At 37.2% G+C, this 24,017-nt stretch overlaps 1 long non-coding RNA gene across 2 annotated transcripts in view; it reads left to right on the top strand.

Moving 5' to 3' along the window:
* LOC310903491 overlaps positions 1-24,017 on the top strand; it is a 58,419-nt gene that overhangs the window by 7,712 nt on the left and 26,690 nt on the right. For both annotated transcript variants that reach the window (XR_014587588.1, XR_014587589.1), the window contains exons 2-3: positions 2,746-2,870; positions 5,357-5,514. This is a non-coding gene — a long non-coding RNA (uncharacterized lncRNA). The remainder of the gene's footprint in view (positions 1-2,745; positions 2,871-5,356; positions 5,515-24,017) is intronic.

Raw genomic sequence — 24,017 nt, 5'->3', positions numbered from 1 at the left:
TGCAATTATCTGATACATTAATTGTATAACAACATGAACCCCAAGAAACAAAAACGTACCGCCTAAAAACTGTCTAAACCTGATATAAATTATATATGCTATATAAAATAGCTTTTTCCTGGTTTAGGGAATGCGCTAGTCAAGGATGATGGCAAGGGAACTGCTTCTTTTCCTTCCTGCCAACTGCCTCTGAGTGGAGGTGAGGTGTGTGTATTAAAAAAACATTTAAAATCAAGCTCTATGTCAAGTTTAGGGGGAGCAGGAAGAGAGGGCAGTATCTTCATCCTCCAACATGTTCTGTGAAATAAAAGTGAGGGTTAACAGACTTTTGAGCATGATGTATTCCAAATTACTCTACTTCATTGAATGAATTTTGAAGTACTTTTATTTTCCCCCTCCATCATAATGGCTGTCATTTCCTGGAAAGGGCACATTTGATCAAATATCTGTTACTCTCCTGCTGAACAGAGCTTGCAAATTACTAATGATTCTGGCAGAAGAACTTTAATTTTGTGCCAGTGGGAAATTTAAGGTTAATTAAATAGTCTTGTTGCTTCTGTGCTTCACCAAGAAACCACTCTTGGCTGAGACCTAGAAACTCACAACTTGAGGCACTAATAGTGTCTTGACCTGAACTCCATCAGGCCAAATGAATGTCCCCAAGTGTCCTAGCAAGTTCTGAAACTCAGTTTAAAAATCTTTAGGGCTACACTAGGGCAACTGTGCTCTGGGCAGTGAAAGAACCCCCTTAATGTTTAGAAGCTTTAAACAGAAGCCCAAAAATGTGAGAAGAGGAGCAAAAAACCACTGTAAGTATATGTTATCTAAAGCAGGATGAGTCCCACCTGTGGTGGTAGGTGAACAAAAGAAAAAGGCCAGCACATCCCTGAGCAGAAGGTAAAATGCCCAGAGCAAGTTTTTATAGGCAGGAAGTAAGTGCTTTCTGTCTACAGCACAGATTCCTGCAGAGGAGATGGGTGTTGAATGAGAAAAAACAAACAAAACTGGAATGCTTGGTGTGGACAGAGGATCAACAAGACCTGCAATCATTTCCAGCCCTGCCTGTTAACAGCAGTGCTCTATCACAGAATGGCTTTCAGTTACGATGTGATAGTGCATTATGCAGATAACGCAGCCTGCAGGCGGTGTAACTTCCTGGGCACAGCTACAAACCCTGGGCATATGACTCCTGTGGCAATCAGCAAGAAGTGTCACGGCAGAGGCTGCACTCAGCTGTCTGCTTAGGAAGGAAGATCCTCTGCTAGTTTTGCTAGATGATAGCGAAGACATATATGAATAAAATAGTATAATGAGCATGGGAAGTATAGGGGGGTCTTTCTTGGTCACTCTTCTTTGGGAAAGATGAATAATATAAAGCATTATTCACTGATGTATGTGTTTCATTTCTCCTGAATTTCACTGAAAAAAGAGGTACTGTAATTTATGGGTGCTACATTCTGACAACCTAGACTGAAGTTCTGCTGTGAAATTGTGGCTACCATCTATCTGGACTGTATAAAAGATATTCTTCTTTCCTCCCTTGCCTACAGGGTCCCACTTGGATAACTGTGCCTGGAGACCAGGGTTTTAAAATCCCTCCTGTGGCAGAATATGGGTCATTGTGCTAACAAAGAAAGCTGGTGTTTTGGAGGGTGTGTGTGGGACCTGCTTGCTGCTTGGAGCTCCACACAGCAGCTGCCTGTCAAAATGTGAACAGGAACCAGGCAGGAAGCGGGGGGAACAACTCAGATTTGGGCGGCTTGAGTAAAGAGAATGGGGCCAGGAGACACAGGAAAGCTCAGGGCTCTGAGAGACACATTTGCATAGGGGGGAATCTAGAGCAAGATGAATGTCAGGAAGCATTTGAGGAACATTTTTTTTTTTTTTTTTTTTTTTTTACTGGTATGTGTTAGAGATTTTGTGGATGGAGTGTTTTGTGGGATTGGGCATGAGAAGTGACAAAATTGGATGAGCCAGGGACTCTCTGGCAGGAGAAAAGTGGCTGAAGAGCTAATTACTGCTCTACAGGTGATGCTGCTTCCCACCCTATATGGGATGCTGGCTGCCCCATCCAAATTTGCTGTTTGAAATTTAATAACTGAAAGCCAGGATAGACCTCTGCATGTTTTTATCTCCTGATTCATTTTCTCACGTTCATAAACTAGATTGACTGCTTGAATCTGAATCTCCACCAGTCTCACCCAGCTGTTATAACCCTGTCTCTCAGTTATATCCCACTCAGTTCCTCTTCTGGTTTACAACCAGCTAACAGGAACCAAAATGAGGCTCAAGAGCTTTGTTGGTTTATCTCAGGCACATGAAAATCCTGTAACAAAGTCTTAAAAGTTTATGCCAGGACATGGCATGCATGGTTTTAGATAGCATTTTGTAACCTCTCCAACCCTGGATGAAGGAGAACAATGAATCTAGAACAGCTACTGAATGTAAGAAAAATACTAATAGATCCAGAGCCACATTTGTCTGTAATAGATGCTACCAATATTATTTTATTCTAACTCAGCAAAATCACATTTTAATTAACAGGGAAAATATAAGAATTTGGACTAAAATAATTATGATAAATACAATTCAAGTGCTGTTCTGAGAAACATGCGAAAACAGTATTTAACTGGAAAAGGAAAGCAAAGTAAAGAGAATAGATATCCTTGGTGAACACACCCTGTTCCACCTTTTACAGTGCGAGGATAATAATAATAATAATAAGTGCTCTTTACATTTTTATAGGCTTTTTATACTGAGAGAAGAGGTTGGAAGGGTCCTGAAAGAAAAAGACTGCATGCTATTTCTTTCTGCAGCTTTGTCTCTGTCTCCGGAACGAAAAATACCTCCATATTGTGCATCGCTGCCAGGTATTCACCTCTTTGCATAACTATGCTGTTCCATTAATGTCTGTCTCTTTGCTGGCACAGTGGCTGTGTCTTCTGAAAGCACCAAGCAGAAAGAGAGGCACTCTCACTCGACTCCATAGGGTATGCAGCATTAAGGCCTGCCGTGCCTGATTGCTCATTAATATTGTATCTTTAGGGCAGCAAGGCTCCTGGCTGGCAGGTAACAAAATTGTTGGAGGTGCTGACTGAAGCTGGAGCCAAGAAATGGAGTGGGACAGGTGGAGGTCTGTAAATAAGGACACTTGGAGTTTATCTGCATGATGCAAAAGCCGATCCCGGCCAAGACATGAGCTGAGCCAGTGCACATGTTGTCCCTGGATTTAGCAGCAGGTAACCACAGCTTGTGCTGATGTTGTGCATGATGATCAAAGGAGCTAATTCAGTTTTTTTTTGCTGGAGAAGTTCACAAAATATGCAAAGGCTCTGAGGTCAACCAATTTCTGACTGCTGCAATTCATATAAGTTCACTGTCATTTCTGATTTCCGTTTGCTAATCTTGTCTCACTGCCTGTGGCCTGTACATATCTTGCACACAGCGTCCCTCTTCTGAGCAAGATTTCTTTCCAAATCTGATCATTTTTAAAGATCAGATTAAGTCCTGTCCTTAGGAAAAAAACAAACTAACAAAACAACAACAACTAAAAACGTGTTTAGGACTTTCTGAATATCTTACTCTTTGCAGAAGATGGCTTGCATTTAACTAGTTCAAGGTTGACCAAACTGTAGATCTGTAATTCCATTTTTTGGCATAGCATTTCTTATGCTTTTGCTCTGGTAACTGGATTAAAATAAAATAAACTGGATTAAAATATAAAACTTTATACTTTTAGTTAACAACTTCTCAGGTTGTTAAAAGTCAAGGCTCACTGTTTGGATTTGAAATGCAGAACAGTTCAGGTCTTATTTTTCTTTGATGCCTATTTTGTGATATCTACTCTACTGGTTCAACATAACTTGTAGGTCATTTGAATTTGACAGCATTCTGTATTTGTCTTTATGTTGATGTACATATGCTATGTATGTCAATGAAGAATTCAGCATGATCTGTATGATAGTCTCAGCAGATGTATTAAATCAACACTGTCAAACTGTGATTATTTTTTAATGCAAGTTCATTAATGAAGTACGTATATTTGCTTGGTTTATAGGTAGTGGTGTTCAATGGCATAGGTTATTTTCTGTGTAGCTAAAATGATTATTATAAACATTGAATCCAAGAAATCTTCTATGGGAATTAATTTCCAGACAAGCCGGTCTCTGAGGACACTCATTAAGGACACTGAAAAAGTCTGTTCTTTACTAGGAGTGATCAGCGATATTACTTCAGGTTGATCAAGCAAACTAGCAGCAGTTCTTCAGAAAAGGAGCTGGGAATTGCAGTGGATCATTTTTTTTACAAAAAAAAAAAAAGGCAAACGTTATGAGAAGATGTGGAAACAGGAGAATTATTCATGAGATCAGTGGAATAAGTCTTTACTCGTTTTAGTGGCAGTTTTTGAGCACCATGCTTTAAGAATGGTGAGAACTAATCAGAGGGAGTCCATAGGCAGAGAACAAGATTACAGGTCTAGAAATCATGACCTACATGAAGAGACTGAGTTAATTGTATTAGTTAACTTTCAAGGAGAAAAGACATCAGGGAGACATGATAGTCCAATCTTCCAGGATGTCAAGTGCTGCTGAGTAGTATCTCCTCCATGCCAGGGCAAAAAGTTAATTGGCTTAGATTGCAGCAAGGGAAATTTAGGCTAATCATAAGACTAATGATTTCTAATAGTTTGAAATAGGCACTGGAACAGATCATCTGAAAAGGTTATATATTCTCTGTCACTGCACGTTTTTAAGGCCAAGACATATATATCAGAGAAATGCGGCAGAGGTGCAAGTGGTCTTCCTTGGCTTAGGGTGATGATTTTGCAGCCCTTATTGAGGGCTTCCACATATCTTGTTCTTCAACCAATACATACCTCTTTGTACACACAAAAATAATGTGTATTTTGACTCTCTTCAGTTTTGACGCGTAGCTTTTCTTCGTGCTTCATAAACTTAGCTGAGAGATCCTTTCAGTTAAAAAATGTTCTCAGTGATATTTTCAGAAAGGTTTGTCCTAGGCATAGGAATTCACCTGTCCAGCTGCCTGTGAAAGACAGAGAAACTGGATTTCACATTCTTGGTGGAGGGGTTTGGCCTTTTCTGTTTGCACACTGTATTATTGTACTACCATGATAAAATAATAACATGCAGATTTAGTAAAGAATCAAGCATGCATATGTTTCTGTGTTGCTGTCTTGATAGAAAAGAGTTTTACACAAATAATAAATAATTTAGCTTGCACAAATGAATCTTATCTTATGATAACAGCAAATAATTTGTTCATGTCTTATGGTTACTCATAGGTTATTAAGCTATTTAGAATACCTTTTCTAAATCTTTATCTTTTTTCACAGATTAAAGTTTTCTTTCCCCAAGGAAAAAAGAAAAAAACAAAAACAGCTTCGATAACAAATTCTCTGATGACATGAAAACATTACTAAAAAACTTCAATAACCTCTAGAAACATAAATGGAATATAAGAGAAACATTCCTTTACAAAAGTCAATTGGAGGTAGGTTTTTGATACCATTTGTCAAATCTATTTTGTTTCTAAAGTGAGATGTAAGTTAATATTGATTGCCATTTTAAAATGTAGCTTGTTGCCTACTCTGTTCCACTAAGCTGCCAGCATTGTCATTCTTAAGGTTTACTTTTTCAGTGCTCTCAGATCACTGAGGCTACTGGAGCATGTTAGAGTTGGTAATAATACAACCAGCTGATAAACAAAAGCTGTCAAATATCAGCAAAGGAGACTGGAGGGGAACAGTGAAATAACTACCTTTGTCTAGGCTGTGAATATGTAAAAAACAACAATTAAAATTTGTTTAAGGAAAAATACCTATCGTAACAGCAACAATCTATCCATGCTATTAATTCTTTTCCCAAGATGCCAAGGTTGAGTAAAGTCCGTCAGATATTGTTTTTGGATTTTGCTATCTGACTCTAAATTATAAAAAAAAAAAAAAAAAAAAAAAAGACTATCTACTATCACTCTTTTCAAGTATGAATATTTACCTCTCTGCCCTTAAATGAAATGGATTAGTTCTTTGGGTCTTCCTTGTTTTCCATTGTGTCTCACTTGCTTCTAACTGGAAGTGCCCTTAATATGCAGTTTTATGTGTAGGGAAGTTATTCTAGATCTCTTTTGTTGCTTTAACATTTGTGTCTCTGATTCATGCACAGCTGGAGTGCCTTGTGACTCACATCCTCGGCTCTACAGGCAGAGGGGCATGAGAAATTGTTCCAATACAGCGTATCATAAGGTCGCCAAGTCTCTGATCTTAAAACTTTGAGAAGGCAGGAGAGCAATCAGAGCCCATTGTAGAATTTGGTCTAAAATGATAGGAGAACAGATCCCAGATAGTGCAGTCCCACTTCTCTGGCAACCCACATGTAAATAAGGTTGGTGCTAAAAATGATGCAGCCCTCTATGTGGACATGCAAAAATGCAGGAATTTGAGTTCCTTCATCTGAGCCCTGAGCTGGAAGCATTTCCTTCACGGGCAAAGGAAAAGATTAGCAGATAAAATAATCTGCCTCATCCTGTCAAATGTCTTGACATACTTGACACACTCTTACAAAATGCTGTGCTTCCACTGAATCACTGCTTTTCAAGGGAAGATTGTTAAACTGGAAATTTTATTGGCTGGCAGAACATCAGGAAGGCATGCAGCACGTCACTGTCTAGCCAAGTTAAAACTCCAGACTCCTTCTCAGATCTGTCTTTTATTTATTTTTCTATCCATCAGGACAGGTTGCTTCTTACAAGGGGAAGGTATAGGAACACAAGACACTTGTCTGTATAATGTGAAGGCTTTATTAGCAGATATACTTTTCACTGTCTGCTGATTAATGGGGCAAACAGCCCTATACTCCATATGGTTGCAAAATTTATATTACTTCAGTGCCCTCAGAGAAACATCATCCTAAATGAAAAATATCACAACATGATCTGCGTATGCATAGAGTGATTTATTTAAAAAGCACAATGTATTAACAGAGCTTCAAGCTTTGTGCTCTTTCTTTGACAGAGAGGAATTGCCATCTCAGCAGATGGTCCTGTGAATGTAATTTGCACTTGCTTTGCCAAGTGACATGAAACTCAACTCTGTACCCTTGTCCCTGTGAGTTGTCTTGTTAAGGTGTATTTGGACTGCTGGAGCTGATCTGCAACAGTCAGCTGAAGCATCAGAATGATTTAACACGTGAAAATATTGAGGAATTTTCCTGCTTAAGGGAACTTTTAAATGCACTCCTATTACTTCCTCCGTATGCTCAATCCTATTTAAATAACATATCAAACATGCCCAGTCATCAGCTAGCAAGTGTCCCTACAGAGATTTTCATCTTTAAGTTTTCCTACATGGCTATGTAAAGATTTTATTTTTTCCCCAAATATTAACTTTTATTTTTTAAGGTTTCTGATGATGAGCTCAGGCACATGAATTGTTCAAACTACCTCAGAAAAAACACTCATTAAGAAGACAAATGCACTTAACAGACAACTCATCATGATTATATACTTTCAGTTTCACCTGCAAGAGATTACAGTTGAATAAATTCGTGTGTTTCCCTGTAATTACATATGCAGACACCTGTGATTCCTTACTTTTCAGTTCCTCAAAGAAGTAGATCTAATTTATGATGTTTAAGTGGTACTGAATATGCATTGGCACCAAATAGGCTTCAATCTTAATCTCCCCCAGAATAAAAATAGTTGATTTAATAACAGTGGGAACAGTGAGAAACCTTGAGAATCAATTGCAAGCAATTGTCTGGCAGTATTTAATGTTGTATTTTTAACTGTGATTTAATGTTGTACTTCTAACTGTGGATATACCAATTACTGCAAGTATGGAAAGAATGAACTTGAGGCAGCTCTGCTCCATCTTTTTCCTGCTGGCATTACTCAAGGCTGCAGGAGAAAGTAAGGGCAAAGCTGGATTTCTAGATCAGAGAAAATGGCCACGCACATTGGTTTGGCTGGGACATTGCTGGTTTTTTTTTGTTTGTTTGTTTGTTTTTTGTTTTTTGTTTTTTTCTCCCTGGTGTCAATATTTCTTTCAGGACACCCTTTTCATGATTTAGTCATTCTGGTCCTTTAGACTTCTACAGCTAAGCTAAAAATAGATGCTGTGTTTGAGGCATTAGTCTAGCTCTGTATTTCCCAGGGAGCAACTGTCTAGCAGTCTTGTGAAAAATGGTGTTTTTTTTTTATTATTTTTTTATCTTTTTTTTTTTAAGAACAAGTGAACAAGTGCAAAAACGAAAAACTAAACATGCAAAGAAACAAAACAAAATAAATAAATAAATAACAGACAAAATTCTTTCCTTTGCATGCAGAGATTTTAAAGATATTCACAACAGTAAGAAACGGGGAGTGAGGAAAAGTAGTTAAATCAAAGACTTTTCTATGGTGCTGACAGCTGGAAAGCTGGCTCCAGCACTATTCAAAATGCTTCTTAAACTTTTGTCTAAATATTTTACAATCATAAAGAAAAAGTACTGAACTTTTTTTTTTTCTTTTTTTTTCTTGTCTAATTAAACCTGGAATAGCTGTAGATATGTGGTGTAGATGTAGGTGTGCTAGTTAGTCAAATGTATTTTTATCTGGATTTCACACATTTTGAAGGTCACTTTTATTTATTTATTTATTTTTTAAAATGTGTTTATTTGCATTGTTGGTCACAATGGTCACATCAGCCTCCAGGCTGCGTGGAGTGTTTGTCATTCAGGGCATGTGGTCTCCTTAGTGACTTGACTGCTCCCTGATCAGACAGTTGAAATGATTATAGCCAGAGATAATTAAAATAACAAATAGCAAACAGTGAATAGAAAATAATGATTATTGAACCACAGTCTGTGCAGGTACAACCATGTTTGCATGGGGATACAGATATTTGTATAAATGGCTGAGGCCAAGCAATTGTGCAAACAGGCTGTTTGCATGAATGCCTATAGCTAGCAAACAAGAAGGGGAATGAACATTGCTGAAGGAGGTATAGTGAGGCTGAGTAACACAAACATTGCTCTGGTGGCAGCTCAAGTTGGTGTTACTTGTTCGGGTCACTGTGCAGTCACTTTGCTTTGGAAATCAGTTGGAAGTTTGGTTTTTAAACAGGAACACAACCAATTTTCATAATAACATTTAATCAATATCAGTCTTAATATTACAGGATTGCATTTGTCAGCTATTCCAATTAGATTCTTTTAATGTCTGTTTTAGTAAATGTTATTTTGTTGGACAAAATGAAATTCCAATGGGAAAATGTATTCAGTACTACCAATGACATATAATGCCTTGAAAGCTTTTTATATGAATATATGTATTCATGTGATGTAAGAATTCAACATGAATAGCAGTATTTCCAAACTGAAAATTATTTTTTATAGCCTGAGCATAATTAAACTGCTGTATTGTGATTTCAGTTTTATCTTATTTCTATAATTTACCTTGCTCAAATACATTACTCACTTCAATAGTTTCAGATACCAAGGTGGGAAACTCCCAGGAGAACACAGGGGGCTTGAGGCACATGGGCAGGCAGAGATGCACCTGGTGTTATAGAAATTATTTTCATTGCAGCAACTTGAAAGAAATGTCGGGAATAACATGTTTGTAAAAGCAGGCCACTGGAGGGAAGGGGAAGGAGAAAAGGTTCAGCTAGAAACAACTGGTTTGGAGCCTGCCCTGCTGTTAGTTTTGATTTCCATTCTGAGTTCATCTACCTATTTTTAATGCAGGGTTGGGTTGTCGTTTTTTTTTTTTGATATTTTTGATGCCTAGTAAATTAAAATATTACAGAGGGCTATAAATCAGAGCTCTGGCTTAAAACAAAATCACTCGTTACTGGTTGGACAATATAAGTTTCTAAAGAAGAACTTATGAAGTCTAGAATGACACCTTTCCTGCTCTCTAACTTATTTTGCATGCCCCACGGTGTTAAAACCTGAAACCACCAACAAGTGCTAGAAAAATCTCCACCACAGAAATGCTAGCATTAGACATAACCAGCATGTCTGGTTAAGGTGAATACCAACAGTAGAATGACAACATTGTAAACTAGTTAAGTGCATTACCAAGTATGCATAAAATCTGCTATCTGCCTGACACCAGCACTTTGTGCAAGCTTCCCTTCTCTTGTAAACTGTTGAAGTTTTTAAAAGCATAATAAATAACTGAAGGTAACTTAAATCAATAGTATGGTTCTTGTATAACAGGTTTGGTATTGTATACATATTCATATTCTTCAGAACTGATTTTTCTCTATTCCTTGGAGGATGAGAGCCTCATTGTTAATCAGAATATTATTTCTGCTTATGAATTCCAGCGAATGAATCTCAAGCATTTGTTTAAAATGAAATTTTTAGCTGCTAGTCAAGACAGGTCAAATGGGAAATGAAATAAAATTAGGATAACTGATTAAAAAGAACAAATGGAGTCTATATGCATATACCCACGGCTTGATGTACTCTCCCGGAGGTTAGCTGCATCCAGATGGTAACAATTCACATGTCTTTCCTACCTGAAAAAGGAAAGAAATGCTTTTTAAATGCCATCCACTCATGTTAATTGACTATCCTGGCAGGTTAAAATATCTCTAAAATGAGTATTCCACTTCAAATTGGAATGTCTGATGACCACAGTGCCCTCCCTGCCATACCTGCAGTACCTCTTTCCACAACTTCTTTGGAAAACAAATAAAGCACAACAACCTCAGTCTGAAGAGAAATTTCTGCTTGGTGCTCAGTGTCCCTTTATTTATATAGCAGCAGGAACTACAGGCCCTAGACACTGAGATCACCAAGTGCAGGATTTTCAGAAGTAGAAAAGGTAGCTAGTCCTTGTCTTAATGATTTTGAAGTTGGTGATGCCACCGAATGCTTGAGAAAAAATAGATATGTGAAGGTCAAGTGATTGGTGTAAGGACCTGGAACAGGGTATTGGCAAAACAAGAATTAGAAAGCTCTCTAGTCCCACACAGCACTACTTTAAATCAATAAATACTGGTTTGCTGTCTCTAGGTACAGCTAATGTAAGATGTTAAAAACAGTTCTAGCGATTTAACACCCAGTTGTGTGATAACCTCTGATGTTTTGAACTATGCCATTTTATCTCATGGAAACACCTTTCTCAGCTTTAAGAATTATATAGCACTTGGCCTTAAAGTCTTGATAATTGCTGTAGGTAACACCTTGGATAACTCAGCACTCCATTTGCAGTACTCCTAAATGTTCCTCTTGTAATATATGGAAGCGAGGTCATACAGCAAATGTCTGGACATTTATCTAAAACAAAGGTAGCACATTTTTAAGGGCTTTCTGTATTGCATATTGCATCTTATTTTTTGAGGACAATGGACCATTAACTATGGCAATCTTGTCATAGTTAATAAGCATGGGTGGCACTTGTATAAAACATTTCACTAAAATATGAAGGCACCTCTGTTGCACACCTAGATACTTTCTAAACTCTAAATATTTGTATATCTCACTGAAAACAATGACATCACTCATAAACTGTAATACACATACAGATGCCAAGAGAGTCAGGACCATCTCTACCACTAGAAAACAAAGGTTATAGGTTATAATGGCTCCTTTTATTCCATCTTTTTCTTCCTAGCCTATCAATTACTCAGTCTCTCTTCCTGCATATAATTGCTACAAAAACTTCTGAAGACAGATGTGCTGAACTGAGTTAGTACCTGACTCCATCTTTCCTGCTTTCACACTAGGGCTGTGAAAAAAACAGGAAAGAATTTTGGCAATTGAAGTCACAGGTGATTTTTTCTCAGTGTGATATGTAGTCTAGCTGTTCAGATAAATGTCTTTTACACTTGGCTTTTTTTTTTTTTCATCATGCGTGCTATTCATAGTTGACTAAAGTTGAAAATCCTAAAGGATACTTTAAATTAGCTGTTTATACTTGGAATCAATTAAAAATATTCCTAGGAATAGTTTTTGTTGTTTTTGTTGTTGTTTTGTTTGTTTGCTTGTTTTTTCACCTTTTACTGATTCAGTCTCATTTTGAGAAAAAGGAGCTAAATGCAACACAAAGAAAGCAAAGCATCCACAACATACCCTCAAACAAATGGGCTTATTGCAGAATGGCCATATTTGAACAGGGTGTGAAGTGGATTGTATTTTGATCTCTCTTGGTGTTTTGAGGGAATTTAGGGTTGAGACAGCCCCAAGAACAGAACCACACAATTCAGGGACATTATATTTACCATTTATTAGGTAGGATAGTGGGTTGATAGTGATTACTGTGTTAAGCTTTTTGCTGTATGATTTTTGTTCTCTGACAGTCTCAGATTTCACACTCCCTGCCCTGGCCCTGCCCTGTGCTCCAGTGAGAACCAACACCACAGGCCCAGGGGCCAAGACACTCACATCTGATGACTCGACGTGTCCTGTCCTGTCCTGTCCTGGCTGGCAGCCTTGTCCTTGTGTGTAATGGTCCCACCATGGGCTTGGATTCCCTCATGGGTTTGGGTGTCTCTGTATAGATATTCTCACAGAGAGATTGTTATCCTCCCTGCTTAGTCCTTTATAGCTCAGATGACTGGTACAAACTGGCAGTGGTCATATTAACCACATTGACCAGGGCCAAGTTCTTTGATCTCCTTTCCCACAGAAACAGAATTAGTTGCTATTATTTGGGTGACTGTCACCCTCTAGCCTCCTCCACATTACGTATTAGGAGGGTGTAAAATTGCTGACATGTACCTGAATCATTAGAGCAAGGCAGATGTGCTCCAGAGCTTTTGGGTAGTGCTTCCCCATGAAAATTATCTGTGCTTTTGCTTCCAGATTCAGCTAATGAGTTCGAGCTGAGCAGATGTAGCCAAGGTCTCAAGTATCTGAGTGCGGCTTTCAGGGAAGCTTCAACTTGTGACAGTAATTTATTACTTTTATCAATTACTTGGAAGAGATGGCTGGATTGGTAAAGGAAAAAAATTGGCGCATAATACAAAGAGTAATGGAGAAAAGGGCATTATGTACTTAAGATGACTGATAGCTGATAAAAAATGTAACCTTAATTTTTTAGTTGGCTGAGCAACTGCAAACAATATGCATTTTAACACATCCAAAAGAAAGGTCTTGCATCTAGCAATAAAAAATGTAGGTGATGTCTGTTCTGGGAAGCAGTGACTTTGCAAAAGGTCTGAGCATTGGGAGGCAATACTTAGAGAAAGGTGAGGAAGTGGCATTACATCAGCGTCTGCTCCTGATGGCTAGCTCTAGTGCTCGCATTTCAAGGTGCAGCAGCAAAACAGGAGGGAGTTGAAAAAAGAGCCACGAACTTGATGAATGCCTTAGAAAAGAAGGACTCTAATAATATGTAACATACAAAAATAATAAAAAGTCTTTTGTTGTTGTAAAACAGAAATAAAACCAAGAGCCACTTTTCTCTTTAACAGGTGTAGTCTGTGAACTGTGACCTGCAACACACAAAAGAGCAATTTTAAAGAGTTTTATTTCACAGGTGACATGTAGCAGGCCCTGATGTCTCAAAGTTGAAGCTAAATAACCAATGTACACTATAAATAGATATAGTCTCTGGGTGGCAAATCTATTTTTTTTTTTAATTTATTTATTTTCATGGGCAGGTTTATTAATCATTGGAAGACATTGCTGACATTGGTAGACTCAACAGCAGAGGAAATATTTATTCCAAGGTTGGATTTCTTATTTTTTATTTTTCCTGGCCACTTGACTGTAGTGTTGTGGTATTTAACAAAATAAGTTAATTCAGACAGATTTTATGATTTGGGCTCCTTTATGACCTTAAAATCAACAAAATGTTTAAAAAGACGAGGACAGGATTGTAAGATGGAACGTAGAGTGGGAAAGAAGGCTCCTTTCTCAAAAGAAATGACCTAATTTAGAAACAAACTAACAAACCAAAAGACCAGAGGTGGAGTATTAGTATAAAATAACCTGAATGATAATTGTATGGTGATTTACTGTCAGTCTGGATCAGATCATGAGAGGATGCTTGGCTGTTTATGTATTACAGACTAAACAAAATAATTAAACTGGCCTATTTTATTATTCAGTGCCTGGAAACTATATGCAAAACACCCTGTAGCTCTATACAAGTCTTATCGTGCCAGGTCCTGAGCATACCATCTACTCATTGGAAAACCTGAAGCAAATCATTTAATGCTTCTCCTGTACCAGCTTCAGTGCTACGCTAAAAGCGTGTGCCTCACTTTTGGGGAATCCGAGTCAAAAACATAAGATAGATGTGAACAAACTAGCCTAGAGCACTGCTTTTGTAATAGTGTCTGACAGCAAAACTTTTGAGAACAGAAAAGAAAAGACAGCTTCCTTTGTCTGTGCTGGCCTTTGAGCTTTGGGACCATTTGGAAAGATTACAGTGCACTGCTGACACTGTATATTTAGTGCATCTCAAAATGGGACAAACCTTTGTTTCAATGACAGATCGTCAACTGTTCACACTCAAAGAACTTGCCTGATGTGGGGCTATTGAAGTTCACGGAAAGGCCCCCTTTGGTTTCGGGGGGCTTTGTGTCCATTCCTGTCTTTCCTCAGGTGGTAGGTACCTGCTGCTGTTTCTGACTTCAGTGAGAGCTGCAGATACTAGACATCTTAGAAAAATTGCTACAAAACTTTCATTTCTCCCCTTTTTTTTTAAAAAAAATATTTCTTTACTCTTTTAAAAGCACTCTTTATGGCACAGCACATTGCAGCCATAGACCTGGCAAAATGATAACTTCAGTGTGCACCATTTTATGTGACATGCAAAAAAAAAAATTTGAGGTTGTAAAACTGGAATGAGAATGTCTTCATTAAAAATAATGAAATTGCTTTTGTTTATCATAAAAGCACAGTCCTCTCTTGTCCTTGCACACTACATTTTTTGTTCTTCAGTAAAATGAACTTTTTCTGTTTTCTAGTTGTATTTTTCTATTCATCTGTCTATGGTAACAAGTGATGTTTTCTTAATTACTCTTAACTGAAAAGCATTATTTTAATCTTAACTTCCAGTTTGGGTATTTTCCATCTTTTAATTGTAGGCAATATTAGGTAATATTCCTGGTAATGTTGGCAGCAGCACTGAGAAAAACAAAACAGCAGGAGCTGGAAAAGTGATGTTATGGACTTTGGTTGATGGTAAGGACAGGGGGAAATGGGAAGTACGCACAACAAAACTTGATTTTTTTTTTTGGTTTGTTTGTTTTGACATACAGTTCAGTGATTGTAGCCTAGTTTTTGTTTACAGTGCATTAAATATTAGACTTTTATTAGCTCTGGCATAGAAATCCAGGCCTTTTCTCCAAATGCAACTCAAACACTTTCAGCATTAATTCCATTATTTTGCTCAATATATTTGTAGTATTTGGAATTGGTTGTTACTGCTTTTGTTGGCGTTGTTAGGTATCTGCCTACAGAGTGGCTACAACATGTGATTCTTTCAGTAGAACAGTGAACTTTTGGGGATGTAATGTCTATAGATGGTAAATACAGCTCAGCTGAAATGTCTGTTTCTTCTAGCTGGCATTGACATGCGTGCACACACGAATGTATACACATCCATGTGAAAGACATATGATTCCTAATTAAGGTTGCTTGACAACTGGTGGTAGTTGTTAATCTTCTGAATTACCTTTCTATCTTCTCCATCTTTGATGGTTGTAACTTGCATTCTTAGCAATATGAAAAGCAATGACATTGCAATGACATTGCTATGACATTGCAAGACAGCCTAAGACACCACCAGCCATTGCTTCACTATCAAAACTGTCACTATTTTTGTTTTAGTCAAATGTGTTGTTTTGTCATGGCAGCATTACTAAATGGCATTAAATTTTTTTTTTTTGATCTGAGAATATATTTCAGTAGAGAAACAGTTAGGTGAAACTGCTGCTTTGTAAATCTTTCCACAGTTGTGAGGTAACACTTACCTTGTAATGAAGCTTTATTTTGAAGAATGAGTGGGAACAGTTCATACAGTAGCATGAACTACTACATATCTAGCACAAACCTGCATATCTAGCATGAACTATATTTAACCTGGGGAATAAACTCTGCATAAGAATTATGCTGCAGCATTAAAGTGGACTATGTGTGGCAGTCTCTGAATAACTCTAAGGTCATCTACAGACTTCCACCAATTACCCTTGCATTAACCCCAATAACGGGATTTTAGCTAAATCTTACATTCTTGCATTGTATCCAGACTTTTCCTGAAGATTTCAAGAGATAAGCAATTTACAATTGGTGGTTTACTGTAAATTCAGTAGATACATACAAAGTCATGAAAAATGAAGCTAAGTAAAATCAGTCAAGCACAGGTATCCATGCAGTCTTAGTGTCTGTGAAAATTAATAAGATTAGGTGAAAACCGAAAAATATTTCATGTAAATCACAAAAAAAACTTTATGTGATTTTTCTTGACTTTCTAGACAAGAGGCATGAATGACAGACTTGTGTAAGAAATTATTAGCTCATATATTTAATTCTCTTTTTGTGTCGAATAGAACTATTGGAAGCCTGTTCTTGAGTGTACATGGATATAACTGAAAAACTTCATTAAAGTCCTGCTGATTATCAATAGCTGAGCTTCTTATTAATGTATGCTGAACTGAAGTTTCATTTCTTATGATTCTGCTACTTTTTTCTTTTCCTTCTAGTTTCAGCAGATGGATCATTAAAGGGTCCCTATAGCATAAACTTATTTAAAGATTTTCCTGACTGCTTTGGCAATAGAAAGAGACTTGGAATTTAGTTTTTAAAAGTCAGTATCTGCTCATTTAATGTAATTACAAAACTACATCATTTTAAAAAATGAGACATTAACTCTACATTTATGATATTTAATGTTCTCAGTGTGCAGATGGAATGCATGTAAATGTGAAATTTTAAAAATGGTATTTCAGAAATAGTGTACTTCAGGACCTTCTGTACATGACTTAGGGGAATCAGTAGCAAATCCATTCAAAGGTATGAGTTATGGATGATAAAAATCTAGAGAACTTGTCTAATAAATAATGGCACTAAAAACCTCTTCCATAGTTCATATTTCTAATGTGAAAATGTACAGTCTGGTGTGACTGAAATATAAATTGCAGCTGTGTGTCTTGAGATCATCTCTCTTGTGGGGAGGATGAAGGGCTCCTCCTTGGCCAAACTGATGGGAACAAAAGACAAATGTTTCTACCCTGATGGCCGTGACACTGTGAGCTTCAGGTTACCTCGAGCTCCCCCATGTCCTTGCAGCCAGGAGAGCTTAGAAGAGTTAAATTAGAAGACACCAAGAGTGGGAGAGAACAAAGCATCCTGCCAATTTTCTGCCAGTGGTCAGAGCAACTGTTTAACACAGTTTTCCTTCTCTTGGTGGACCTTGTTGCCTTCCCACAATCAGTGACTTCTTGCACAGCTGTTACACACAAGGGTTTCTGTCCATGACTCTAAAAATTTTATGAAATGACCTAAATTTTTCACCACCAAAATATTCTGTTGTTTTGATTTCCTACCTGTGGCGAATAGCTCCTTTTTTTTTTTTTTTTTTTTTTTTCCCTTTTTTTAAGCTCGTCACCTTTTGATTATTTTGCAGCACGTTCTGTTTTGTGCCTTGAGAGAACATGAGCTGGCACCTGTAAAAGTGCATGCTGCACAGAGGCTAACACTTCTGGGAGGTCAGGATGGTCCTACAAGTTGTGCAGCTGAGCAGACTTACTTATTTGGCCTCAATGCCGCACTACTAATTGCTAGCAAAGAGGATTCGTTATATGGTCCATTACACCCCATAAAGTCTACAGCCTCCTCTACATTGTCCTCTTACTTGTAGTTGTATAAGATGTCCATAAACAGATTATGTAATTATCCAATAAATAATATTCATCCATGCACTTGTACATGAGTGTGAATATCAGTGGAGCATCAGCAAACTGGAGATACTTTCACTGGCCAAATGCTCTGATGACACTGACCAAAAGGAGAGGTCCTTCAAGAGGTGTTAGGTGCAGAAGGGCATCTTCAGTGATGATGCTCTTAGGTGATTAGAAGGGCAATGTTCCTCTGTGCTACACAAACAGAACTTTCTAGCTTTGAAAGAAGGAGAGGTAGGGCAAGGACTGGAAGTTTCAACTTGGAAAGATAGCTTGGAAAAGTTTCATCTGAAATAAGCGTACCCCATATTAGGCAGACTGTGGAACTTAGATTCAGGAATTGCATTGCCATCAGATAAAGCATAAGAGAAGGATGAGAAATGGAGCTATGTTTCGACAAAATTTGCATAAAGTAAATATGGCTGGAAAACATTATCCTAATGTTCTTCCATTGGCTAGTGCTTTACAATCAGACATCAGAAAGCTTGTAATTTAGGGAGCCATTTTGGCAATCCTACAAACCCAATCTGTGTTGGTAATACAATGGGGAAGTGTAAATTGTAGTTCACTACTGAACAGTTACTTTGGAGCTAAATTTATGTAGTTTAAAGTGCTAATGCCTTGGACTGCCATGCTGTGTACCTCCAATATCACCCTCCAATTTGATCTGATTATAGCAGACATCTCAGGCTCAGTTTTGTTTAATGGTGATTTGAGTTGGTGCATAGGTTTTAGTCATATGAAATTGCTGCTTATTAGCATTCAGGTCTACTCTACATGTGATAATAGGATCAAAATAAGCAATCATAACGCACTATCAAGAGGAAAAGTACTACAGAAATAAAAGCCCAAGGGGTCTATGTTGTACTGTTTCTCTTTTATATAATTCATAGACACTTTTGCAGTTGCAAATCTCCTATAATCAGAGAAGAATCTGTCAATTTAAGGTGATACTTTAAAACTTATTTGTCATCCTGGAGACTTTAGCTGGCCATTGGTATTTCTTGTAGTGAGAAAAAGATGGGGAAAAGTTATTATATTCAAAAATAATTATTATAATAAATATATTTACACATCCTCTATTCTGACAGTTGCTTGAGCAGTAGAGGGATGTTCACAAGTGATATAGTCATAAAAAGAGAGGGAAAAGAACTGGCAAGAGACGTTTATGTGACTCTTGATTCTACTGCTCTGCTGGCTGAGTCAACCACCAGTAAAACTCTACTTGGAAAAGCAGGCAAAATTGTTGGGAATTTTTTCAGCTATGTGAATACTGTCAGATGCCTAGTTAAAGGTTATATTTCCACCTCTATTGGCATAGGTGGTATTAGAAGGAAAGGGGAAGGAAAACTATAACAGGTAGTTAACCTGTTAAATTCAAGGCAAGAATTATGGGCTTATATTTTTCAAACTGAAAATACATTTTATCATTTTCTTTTCAACCCGGGACTTTTTCTTTCTCCTCTCCTCTCCTCGCCTCTCCTCACCTCGCCTCGCCTTGCCTCGCCTCCCCTCCCCTCACCTCCCCTTGCCTCCCCTCACCTCCCTTCTGGCCTCGCCTCGCCTCTCCCTCACCTCCTCTTTCTTCTTCTTCTCTTTGCTTTTCCTTTCTTTGCTTTCCTTGTAAATGGGATCAAAACTTTCAATCAATTTCAGAATGTCCTTTTTGCATATTTACTGGATTATAAAAGCAAACCCAAAGAAATCTGAGATTGACATTTCCAAGGTAGCTTGTGACTTTTTCTCCCTCTTTTCCTCTGTTTTGTCTTCATAGGGTGAAGAGGTTGAGAAGTGGAATTTTAAAAATGAAATTAATACACAATACAGGATCAAAGAAGTCAACAAAAGAGAACACCACACGTTCTGCTCATAAACTGTTCCTTTCCATTATTAATTGACTAAAGCATTTTACTCATTTACTAAAGGATATTAAGGTGAAAAATGCTTATCGACAGATCTTATTTTCATTTTTTAAAGTCTGAAGTATATTTATTCCCTATACAGAAAATAGCTTCTGCTATCAGTCACCTTAATCTCACATTGTTTGTGCTTCAGCAGTCTTTGGCACTGCTGTAATTATCACTTCTTTTTTAATAAAGCAGTTTTATTTTGATGCAGAACTAAAGCCTAAGGGATGACCAGAAACAAGGAAAGGTGGTTTGGGAATTGGCATGTATTTGCATCAAATGTTTGCAAGGAGTCATTTACATTTTATTTTATTGAAGCGGGATGTATGAAGGCTTTTAGACTTGGAATTTTACACTGTAATTAGCCTTGCAAAGGAGAACTGTATATTCAGTGCATTTGAGCTGTGTGGGAGATCATTACTTTGCAAGGTGAGAGCTTGCCAGGCATAGTGGTTACTTCCCACCCTGCACCTAAGTCTGTGACATGTAGTAGGTGTTTTCATTATGGCGTATTTCCAAAACTGTCATATGTTTCTTTCATGAATAAGCAGGAATTGCACTCTGCATATTGACTATGTGTAGAGTTTGTTGGGACACACTCTAAGGTGTTGCTGTGAAAAACTTTTAAAGCCATCTCAGTAATTACTTTTATTACTCATAAAACTGTTCCTGGCTCTTATATTCTGTGGAGGGTAGTGAACACCTGCAAAGGAACAAGAAGAGCCATTCAGAGTTGATTTTGGAGGTGAATGTGAATCCAGAACATAAGCTACAGCATGATTCACATGCTGAAGATGGTCCTGTTAGCAATGCCACAGATGCTGATGCTGCTTTGGATACTGACAGTGATGAGTGGTGTGTAATATCTGATAAAGATTAGACGTCTCAAAATCAAAACAAAGCTCTGGTACTGTAATCCCATGATACCAAAACACCATTTACAAGCTGTGACAGTGAGATAATTGCCCTGGGTGTGGTTTCTATTTACTGGAATAAATGATGATAAATAGTTAATCTGGCTGGACTTTGACTGGGGGAAAATGGAATACTCATAGATATATTTTTATATTATCACTGCTGTCAGAAGATTGAAGAAGTGAATAACTATGCATTTTTGTGTGATATGCTAGCAAAACAGAGTCAGCTGGGTACAAGCAAACACACTATTGCCTGGCTTCACTGTGACTCCCCCACTATATTTGTTCTCTCTGTTATATCCAATGTCTCTCATCCACAAAACCTATACTAGATCCTTTCCTTCTTCTGCCATCTCCCATATACATTATTATGTCATTCATGACTTTTCCATAATTTAAGAATTTTCTCTTGACATGAAGATTGTATTATCATCTTAAGATGGATTTTAAAAGGAGAAAACATTGTTCACTGAATCCACTCTTATTGTTAACTTGGTCAGTAACATCCATGTGAAATACTGGGAGATAAACCAAGAAATGTGATGCCCTTCCATCACTGTCCAGGCGTCTCAAAAAAGCAGAGAACCAACACTTCCTGTTGTCCTTTCTTGCAGCCACATATGAATGACCAAGCTACTCCAGGTCATGTAACACACCACACTGGGAAGGAGAAACTTTCTGGGAGAACAGGAAGTAAAGTGAGGACATATCTCTTTTTCCTTTACCATCCTTACATATTCTTAGCCCATTCAGGTCATTTTAGGAGGGGTCTACAAGGAAGATGGTGTTGAGGAATGGGATAGAGAAACCCTTTGATACACCCGAAACATAAGGAAAGCACATTTTTTCCTCATCATTATAGTGGCAAATATAATTTGGATTGCAAGGCTGGCTGAGAAGCTGGTCCTTATTTCCTGCATTCAGGACTTTTGCATTAATCTTTATTTTTCAATTGACTTATACTGTTGAGCAGTACATGAAGCTGAGTTTATAGGGAGTGTATTGACATGACTTTGAACTGGGGATTTAAATTTAAATTGCAAGAGTTGTCTTTAGCTCTAGGATAAGCATTGCATTTATAAAATTAAAAGGAAAAAAAAAAAGAGAAAAAACAAGACCTGTATCCTTAAAAATATGTCCATATTTACCACAAAAGGGGAAGATGTACATTTGTCAAAGTAGTGTTAAACACAAGAAGTTGAGTTGCCAGGAGGAACATATTTGTTATGACAGGCAAGATAAATTATCCACTGTCTTTAACCAAGTAAATACTGAAGGACTGCTCATTAAAAATTCAACTATCTATCTTCATCCTATGTGCCACAGTCCTACAGTTCCAAATTTCTAGGTGATGAGTGACTGAAAAGGCATTCAGATAGGAGACATTGTTTTAGGCTTTGTGTATATTCACTCTACAGGCTTTATTGGAGGCTGTCCCATCATGATTAAACACAAAATGTTGTTCCTGTGCAAATCAAAATAAAAAATAATGTTTCCAATTAAAGGAATATAGATAGAAAAAATGTTGCCGAGATGAAAGGGGAATATGAATGAAAAGGGAAGAAGGAACTGTACTTTCACTTGTTTGGAGTGTAACAATTAGTATGATGAATTGAAAAAGGAATCTGACTCTCAGGAACAAGCATTATAGTCTGAGTAAATAGTAGAAATGGACCTGTTGAAACTGCCCAGGTTCCATTTTTTCGCAATACAGTCCTGGTGACTCTCCCCACCTCTTCTCCTGATTCTAATTTTGGTGTAGAAATTAGAAAACATTTTTTCTTGAGAAAACTTTTTCAGCTAAATTTTCAGTTTATGACATCTCTTTTCCCCCATAAATCTTTCCATTTTGAAGGCAAGGCAGCTACTTCACCAAAGAAAAAGTTAATTTCTTAGGATCATGGATTTTAGTTTTATTTTTAGTTTTTTAGCATTTGAATCCAAGTGAGTAACAAAGGGAAGAATAACATCCTTGAAGGCTTCAAATTGTACATTTTGCACAGCCCTTCAGCCATTGCAGGGATCGGAACATGCTGACCAGATAGAAGCATCAAAACACACTTCTCCTGTAGTAGTACAAATGGAGAAGTATATTGTTAAATTGAAAGGTGCCTCTTGCAGAATAAATCTCAATGCATGTATTGCCACTAACTGAAACAATGATTTGTTTGTGTCTTCAGCTGAAAATTCCTCTGAATTTTCTTATTATGGTAAATACTTCTATGCCAGAGGACAGTGAGCATTTCAGTGCAGAATTCATATTAGCTTAGCCTGACTATACTTTGGTAACGCATTAATAGAATTAAATACAAGTGTATTTGAAAAATATCCTTGTTAAAACCCCTGTTAATTTCATACTTGCTTTTCTCAGCACTAAGAAAGGAAGAAAAACTTTCATCATGACAGTTATTTTGTGTTGCCTAATTTGCTGTCACTTAGCGAGCTGACATGCCCATCTGAAGCCATTTCTGAAAGGCTTTTATATAAAGGAAAGTAATTGCATCTAGATTTTATTATTTTATTTTATTTTATTTTTAGGAAGAAAATGTATGATTTCAAAGTATAGTTAGATGCTTAAAGAAGGTAAAGATATAATAGTATCTGAAAATGTTTTCATGTGCCTTTGAAGGGTAAGATTAACATCCTCAGAAGGAACAATCTTTTCATAGAGAATCCAGTATTGTCCAGCAGAGAAATATTTTGGGAAACTCACTGTTTTCTGCAAATTTGTTTGAAAAAATAATAGAGATTTTTTTTTTTTGAAAGACTACTATACTGATTTTTTAAAAATATTTTATTTTATTTTATTTTATTTTATTTTATTTTATTTTATTTTATTTTATTTTATTTTATTTATTTTATTTTATTTTATTTTATTTTCAGATGGCATCCTGAGTTTATTCTTGAGAGCAGAAAGTTCATTATTGAAGATGTTGATCAGGACTCACAAAGACAGTGGTTGTTGTTGGTGCAATCTCTGTGCTGAACATAAGTGCTCAGGTGATTGTCTGACTTGAGGGATCTCCTGGTATTGATAAGGTGCAAACATATATGTTCTGCAAACTGGAGAGTACCAGGACCAGGTACTTTATTCCTGTAAAGCCCAGGTCTCTTCATATATCAGTGTGCTGGAGGGGATGAAAAAATATTGCATTCCTAGTTTTTAAAACTCTCTTTTAGTGTGGGGAAGCTGTTAGGAGCTGTGGTCCTTGCTCTGTGCACTGCTTCTGTGTTTTATCCTTTGCTGAACACATGCACAGCCAGGGATTAAGGGTTTAAGGTCCTGCCCTCCTCTTCAACCCCTGTAAAAAGATGACAGATTTTACA

Source organism: Anser anser (assembly GCF_964211835.1).
Source record: "Anser anser genome assembly, chromosome: 8".
Lineage (NCBI taxonomy): Eukaryota > Metazoa > Chordata > Aves > Anseriformes > Anatidae > Anser > Anser anser.
The sequence above is the reverse complement of the archived record's forward strand: the minus strand, read 5'-3'. Positions and strand labels throughout refer to the sequence as shown.